The 8,424-nt window shown below is 39.2% G+C and overlaps 2 pseudogenes; both read left to right on the top strand.

The window, feature by feature from the left end:
- Positions 1–4,940: 4,940 nt before the first annotated feature.
- On the top strand, positions 4,941–5,622 carry LOC149144078 (ATP-dependent 6-phosphofructokinase 3 pseudogene; annotated as a pseudogene).
- Positions 5,623–5,997: 375 nt separating this feature from the next.
- On the top strand, positions 5,998–6,540 carry LOC149144077 (long chain base biosynthesis protein 1 pseudogene; annotated as a pseudogene).
- The last annotated feature ends 1,884 nt before the right edge of the window (positions 6,541–8,424 follow it).

The raw sequence follows: 8,424 nt of genomic DNA, 5'->3' as shown, positions 1-8,424 counted from the left end.
TGCAGTGCTCAGGTTCAATTGAGTCCCTAGTGCTGACTGCAAACTTGTCCAAAACCTAGATGTAAATCGAGAGTCTCTATCAGAAATGATCTTTGTGGGTAACTCGTGTAGTTGAATAACTTCACTTATAAAAACTCGTGCCACATCAGTAACATCGTATATGTCTCTTACTGGAATGAAATGGGAACTTTTGGTCAATTTATCAACTATAACCAATATAGCATTGTGCCTCTGGGACGCGAGTGACAAACCCACAATAAAATCCATAGAAATTACCTCCCATTTAGACATAGGGATGTCATGTGGTTGTAGGAGTCCTGCTGGATGGCGATGATCAACTTTCACTTGTTGACGTTCAAGACATTTGGTGACAAACTGGACTATGTCGTCCTTCATGCCTACCCAAAAGAAGAGTTTCTTCATGTCTGCGTACATCTTCTTCACTCTAGGATGTGCACAATAGAGTGCTCTATGTGACTCTTTAAGGATGGTCCTTCTTATAACCCCTTCCTTAGGTATGTACATTCTCCCTTGAAATATCAATAGTACATCTGGTTCAAGGACATATCCCTCAAACTTTGGTTCTATCTGCTTCCCACTCTGGAGTGTTGAGATAACCTTTAGATACCAACTATCTTCAAAGATTTTCTCCAACACACATTCCCTCAAATTTACCTTTAAGGCTACTAGGGAGAAGGTTCATGGTCTCCTGCTTAGTGCATCAACCACCACATTCTCCTTTTCCTTGATGTATGATATCTCAAAATCATACTCACTCATGAATTTTCTCCACTGCCTTTGTTTAGCATTCAAATCCCTTTGAGTGAAGAGATGCTTCAGGCTTTGATGATCTGTTCTTAACTCAAATCTTCTCCCAACAAGGTAGTGTCTCCACAGTTTCAAAGCTAACATCATTGCTGCTAATTCTAAGTCATGGGTAGCATACAACTCTTCATGTTTCTTCAAATTTCTAGATGCATAAGCTATTAATCCACCTTCTTGCATTAATACTACACCCAATCCTTGCTTCTAAGCATCGGTGCAGACATTGGAGTCTTTTTCCATGTCTGGTACTCAAAGGATCGATGCACTAGTTAGTAACCTCTTTAGTTTTGTGAAGGGAATGTCACATTCATATGCCCATTCATACCTGACCCCCTTTTGGTGTAATGTGGTGATGGGTTTTGCAATCCTCGAAAACCCTTCCACAAACCTGCGATAATACCCTGCTAGCCCCATAAAACTATGCACCTCATGAGCATTTTTCGGTACTAGCCAATCCATTATGGCCTTCACCTTTTCCGGGTCAATTGAAATCCCTTCTCCTGAAATGATGTGCCCAAGGTAATGAACTTTCTTCTAAAAGAAGGAACATTTTGACAATTTTCCATGCAATTGATTTTCCCTTAAGAAAGTTAATACAACCCTTAGGTGCTTTTCATGCTCCTTTTCATTCTTGGAATACACAAGAATGTCATCCAGAAAGACTTGCACAAATTGGTCCAAATACTTCTTGAACACACCATTCATGAGGCTCATGAATACTGCTGGTGCATTGGTCAAACCAAATGGAACAACTACGAACTCATAGTGCCCAAACTGAGTTCGAAATGTAGTTTTTGAGATGTCCTCTTCCTTAATCCTCAATTGGTGGTATCCAGATCGTAGATCAATCTTTGAGAAAACTATTGCTCCCTTCATTTGATCAAATAGGTCATCTATTCGAGGTATCAGGTACCTATTCTTTATTGTGGCTCTATTCAAGTCCCTATAATCTATGCATAGCCATAAGGAACCATCCTTCTTCTTGACAAAAATCACTGGTGCACCCCAAGATGAAATACTAGGTCTGATAAATCCCAAGTCTAGGAGCTCTTTTAACTGCATCTGCAACTCACAAAGTTCCGGAGTTGTCATCCTATAGGGTGTCTTAGATATTGGTTTTGCACCAGGTTTTAGGTCGATTTTGAAATCAATCTCCCTTATAGGAGGTAATCCAGGAAATTCCTTAGGAAAAACATCCTTGAATTCTAACAAAATTGGGTGTTGATCTAGGGAGGGTCCTTTCTGGTCACTTACAGTCTCGACCACATATAGCTTGCAACCTTGACAGAGAAAACATTTTACCTTCATCCTGGATATGAATCATAGCAACACTCCTCTCTTGATTCCAAAAATCTCAATTGGCCTACCTTCATCATCTAAACAAATCAACTTCTTCTTGAAACAGTCTACCAAAGCTCGATGAGCTTCTAGCCAGTCCATTCCAATAATTACATCATACGTCCCCAATGCTATGATGTATGCCTTCAACTTAGTCATACACACCCTGAGGTTTACCTGACATTGGTCAACACTAGGTCCTACTGCTTGTTTTATCCTAGAAGCCATCTCAACTTGCTTAAAGTCATTGTGCTCATAGGCTACCAACCCACATTTTTCTAATGCAACTGGTGAAATGAAATTATCTGTAGCACTTGAATCATTTTTTTTTTAACTTTTACTTTGTTTATCATACCTGAGGTTTCTACCACAACAGTCTGGTGTTCAACTTGCTGGTTATCAACTGCTGCATAGATTCGATGGTGGCTACTTGCCTCCCCCATTGGTGCTTTTCCTTCTCTATAGTTGTTACCAGTTTGTAACTCAGGGCAGTCACACTGGTAATGAGGTCCCCTGCATCCCCAACAAGTGATGCGTGGTAGACCTTGAACCGAATGTTGTGGAGTTCTTTGGAAAGAGTTCCTTCCCTTGGGACCCCTACCCCTACTTGTTGCTCCTCACGTATGACCTTGATTTTCATGTGCCCTTGAAGTTGCGGGTGAAGCTGCACTAGTAACCATTGAAATCCCCACTGTCGGTGCTCTGGGTACAACCCTGTTTCCATATGGTGGTGGCCTCAAACTTCCTCCCCTGGGGAAGGTACAAGGGGCCTTCCCCATAAACCTTGGTTGGCGTGGAAAAATGGTTTTGTTTCCACCCTTTAAGTCTAAGTGTTCTTCGACATAACGAGCATGTTCCACAACTTCTGCAACTAAGGATGGTTTCCACATCTGCACCATTGCCCTAATCTTAGGGTTCAATCCATAAATAAAACGATCTACTTGGCGCTGGTTAGTATCCATGTAGGAGACATACTTGACCAATTCCATGAATCTAATTTCATATTATTCTACCGTACAATTTCCCTGTACCAAGGCATGGAAGGCTCCTACCTGTTGTTCTTCATAATATGCTAGTAGGTACTTTTTCCTGAATCTCTCCTCAAATAAATCCCAAGTAACTGTGTCCAGAGTGAGGTGTAGTTGATGCTCTAAGTTACCCCACCAATTTAGAGCACTATCTCTGAGTTGGAATATTGTTATTTTAGCTTTTGAATTGGAAATATAATCCCTTAGTGTGAAGCACCTTCTCATTCCTTCTAACCAAGCTTCTGCACGTTCACTGGCACGACCTCTAGCAAACTATGGGAGCTTAACTTTTTGGAGCTCCCTAGTAATTTCCTCAATTGGAGGTCCTCTATCAAATTATCTTGATCCCTCAAGATTTCCTAACCCTGATGGAGGGTGCTCCACTTCCACTTCATTTGTTTGGCGCCCTTTTAAGGTCTCATTAATTGCTTCTAGGGAACGCAAGATGAGAGTCAACTCTGGTGAAGGTAATGGGTCATTTGTAGGAGGTCCTTGTGATGATCCTCCTTGACCTTGATTTCTTCGCGTCCTCACCATTTTGAATTGTTCAAATATCTATATGATATGTAAGACTTATTAGCACAACTTAGGGCCTTGCCAATTCTTACTCGGCTCACACATGTTTTGCATAATGATAGATGCAAGTTTTCCTTTTGTTATACTTGTAAATGACTATTTCTAATATTGAGATGATAATCGTGGGTCTACTAAATCCTCTCCCATTGCTATCTAAGCAAGTGCTACCACGCACTGCTAGTCACCCTCAAATATCTTTAGATATCCCTAAACAACCATCCTAAATCCATCTTAAATATTTTGAGCGTTCACATAAACATTAGCTTACCATTTTAATCACATTATTATACTAGGTGTCCTCTAGAAATTCCATCAACAATGTTAGATTAGTTTTCAAAGTGGATGCCTAGCTGTCTCAATCGACTCCATATTGACACTATTGTTAGATGTATACTATCCAATTGATGTATATAGAATGGCTAGTGCTACATGCTTTAAGATAATAGTATTGTATATTGTATGTGATTCTAACATACAAATCTATTGTTGTTCACATTTGACAACTTTAATGTATTAAAATCTACTAAGAGAAAAGAGAAATATGTTTTGTGCAATGCAATGGACTCCATATTATATGAGTATATTTTAGAGTATGAATGAGACCAATTACCAAATTCCTCTAGATACAAAGAGGAAAACATTAACATCCCAAAATCAAACTCCATTACCATGTCAATGCCATTGCATTCTGTAATATTTATCCTCAACTCTAACTAATTGAAACTCAGAAAATGTATAGTTTATAATGAAGCCATGGGCGTCTTTCATGAATGAGGACTCCTATTGGATCCAAATGTGTATGACAAGGTTCTAAAGAGATGTATTTTATTGAATAATTTGTCAAGCAATGATGTGTACATACTCTAATATTTTTTTTTTGTATTCAAATTTGTAATCGAAAACACATATTCTTAACTATTACGCCTAGAAAAACTAAAATCCAAACCCTTTGCAGGATAATCCTGCTTATTCATCTGTCATGCAATAATTTGTCAATCCTAATGATTTAGTTGCAAAGGACATTGTTGTGCGATTGAACAACCCAAGAGGAGTTCACTTTTGTCGGGAAAGTCCTCGAGAATGGATGAAGTGCATGCTTGTGTGGTAACATGTGGTGGATTATGTCCGGGAGTAAATACTGTCATACAAGAAATTGCATGTGGATTACATAATATGTATGGAGTTCATGAGATCATCAAGATTGAGGGAGGATACAAAGAGTTTTATGCTCGCAATACCATTCCATTAACACCGAAGATTGTGAATGATATTCACAAACGTGGAGGCACTATTCTTGGCACTTCAAGGGGTGGTCACGAGACATCAAAAATAGTTGACAACATTCAAGACCATGGCATTAATCAGGTTTATATAATTGGAGGGGATGGAACCCAAAGAGGAGCAGTTGTTATTTATGAGGAAATCTGGAAGCGTGGTTTGAAAGTTGCAGTTGCGGGAATCCCCAAAACTATTGACAACGATATTGCAAGGAAGCCCAACGGGCTATAAATGCAGCACATGTAGAAGCAGAGAGTGTTAAGAATGACATAGGCCTTGTCAAGCTCATGGGTCGCTACAGTGGGTACATTGCCATGTATGCCACACTTGCAAGCCGGGATGTGGATTGTTGTCTAATCCAGAATCACCATTTTACCTTGAAGGTGAAGGCGTCCTTTATGAATTTGTTGAAAAACGCTTGAAGGAAAATGGACACATGGTTATAGTTGTAGCTGAAGGCGCTAGACAGGAACTTGTTGATGAGAGTGTGCAAAATATGGATTCACGTGATGCCTCAGGAAATCGGTTACTTCTTGATGTTGGCTTATGGCTCTCTGAGAACTCAAAGATTATCTAACTGGTTTAATACCCTATGCTTGCTGGGCTAGTCGTGTACCTTTGTTGAAGGAGTCGTGGGCACTTATCTATCTTTGTCGGGTATTATTTCAAAGAGAAATGGAAATGACATACTTGGAGTTGAGTCCCTTCTTCATTGGCTAGGTGTGAGGCATTCTTTTAGAGTAGAGACCAGTACCTGGGCAATACATTTGAACTAATGACAACCAGGAGAGTTTTCTAAGTTATTGGGAGCTGGCATAAAGTGTTGGGCCTGCGTAATATCTCCTCGTATCATTTTTCTCAAGCCAAATATGAGATTGTCACCACAAATGGACTGAAATTGTTGTATGTACCTTTTCTAATGGGTGTCACTAAATATTAGAATTTAGGTCAAATGGTTCCCTTGGATGAAATTATAAGATTGAAAGAGAAGTATAAGTTCAGAGTATTGGTTGATGAAAGCAACTCATTTGGTGTGCTGGGTAAAACTGGAAGAGGTCTTACAGAACATTATGGAATTATGATTCAAAAAATTGATATTATAACTATTGGTATGGGGTATGCTTTGGCAACTACTGGAGGATTTTGTACAGGAAGTGCAAAAGTTGTTGATCACCAGCGTCTCCATGGTGCAGGTTACTGCTTTTCCGCATCCTTGCCACCTTGTCTAGCAAGTGCTACAATTAGAGCAATTGATGTTTTGGAAGAAAGTCATGAGCTTCTTGTCAGATTACAAGAAAATGTTACTCTTCTATGGAACGGTTTGTCACAAGTACGAAGTCTAAAAGTTATGAGTAATTCCTTGTCACCATTGGTCTTTCTACAACTGGAAAATACATCCGGTTCATTTAAGAGTGACTCAATGATGCTTCAAGATATTTTTGATCGTATGCTCGAGCTGGATTTGAATTGGATGTTTATATGGGGAATGTATTGATAGACATGTATGCTAAATGTGCGAATTTAGAGAATGCGCGCCAAATGTTTGACAAAATGTCTCAAAGGGATGTGGTTTCATGGACAACAATGATAGCAAGAAGCGCAGTTAGTGAACCCAGAAAGTATGTATCTATTGTTTGAATTATCCAAAAGGAAAAATAGCATGAAAAATTCTATTGGATACATAGATACGCTATACAAGAATCTACCCATGAGTTGTTAAATTTCTACTATCAAAGAACTGAGTGTTGGAGAACTGTGTGTTGGAGTTAGGCGTGTTATGCGTCAGCAGACTAACATGCCATCATCAGTTTTATCTAGTCACAACATGCATCTTGGTGTCATTGCGACTGCATCACATGTTGTTTCAACTCAGACTATTTTTAGCGTTTATTACAAACCTATGTATGCTGTTTGAAAATTAGATGGGATTATGTTTTATTACTGCAATTGTCATCCTTGGGAACTTGCTAACAAGGGTGTGTGGAGTATTAATCTATTTAAATGCCATTCATAGTTCAGAGGTATAATTATTCTGGAGATTTTTTAAACAATTCGGTGAAAATTGATCTGGAAAATGTTTGATGTTGTCATGAGATAATAAGAGGATAGATGTGCCATGCTTTTAAGAGCTGATGAGTTCATATTACCAAATACTGAACTTGATGGGTATTTTCTCTTATCAGAAATAATATATGGTTCTAGTCCTTGCTTTTGTCGAGTTTGATGTGCTTAATATGAGCATCTTGTAGACTTAACGAGAAGATATTGTTTATGACTATATTCTGTTGCCATATTTTTTTATTTGGCTTGTCTGTAAGATAGTAATGGCTCTCTTTTGTAGGACAAGTCCGTTAGAGTTTATTATTCCTTATGATGAATACATGGAGGTAGTGAATAGCAGTCCCTCTGTTTCCATGAGGTTCGAGATGCGTTTTTAAGGAGAAGAGTCTCCTGAGTGGAGGTTTATTGGTACAATTATTGGCATGGGTGAGGTTGATAATGTGAGATGGCCAGATTCAAAGTGGAGATCACTTAAGGTCCAGTGGGATGAAACATCAGTGGTCCCTCGACCAGAGAGGGTTTCACCATGGGAAATTGAGATGTTTGTAGCTTCATCTGCAACACTTAATCCTTTGCCAGCACCAAGGACTAAGAAGCCTCGGCCCAATTTGGTGTCCTCATCTCAGGAATTAATGATACATGGATAGGTAGACTACAGCAATGGGGTTGAGGTTGGCCACGAATTTTAGTATGCTGAAGCAAGTGCATAGGGCCTATAAAGTCTTGAAGAGATGAAACTTAGCTCTGATACAATGTGTGAGGCTCCATCCTAGGGTCCTCTAACAAAAACTAAATTTATCTAATTTTAAATAAAATAAAATGGAAAATAACTTATTTCTAACTAAACATTTAATCGATGATAATTTACCATTAAAATTTATTTCCCACAATTAAATAGTAAGAATTTCATTTCAATCACTTACATGAGTAATCTATAAACAGAGGAATACCTATTCTAATAGCCTAGTTGAGATGCCCCTGAGCTCCTGATCCTGTTGGGATGCTCCTCTTGACTACTGAATGGATTTACCTCCCAGCCAACTAGGAAGTATTTCCTAGCCTAGGAAACCTCCACAGGTTCCCTAGCCCTCTGAGCCCAAGTCCAACTAGATGTAGTGTGTCCAAGTTAAACAAATACTCTCCTTCTCTCCCTTCTCTTTTCTCCACCTTCCTCTCAAAACAAAATCCTCCAAAACCACAACCAAAACCAAAACCAAAACCAAGACCAAGGATCCCCTCTCCTCCCATCATCCTTCCCCTTTTATGCTCCCTTCTCTTCTCCACCTCAACCACCTATCATTAATGTCATAACTACCCC

Source organism: Pinus tabuliformis, chromosome X (assembly GCF_031772625.1).
Source record: "Pinus tabuliformis cultivar Carrire ecotype Pingquan chromosome X, CPIR1, whole genome shotgun sequence".
Lineage (NCBI taxonomy): Eukaryota > Viridiplantae > Streptophyta > Pinopsida > Pinales > Pinaceae > Pinus > Pinus tabuliformis.
Note: the sequence above shows the minus strand (reverse complement) of the source record. Positions and strands in the feature narration are given on the sequence as shown.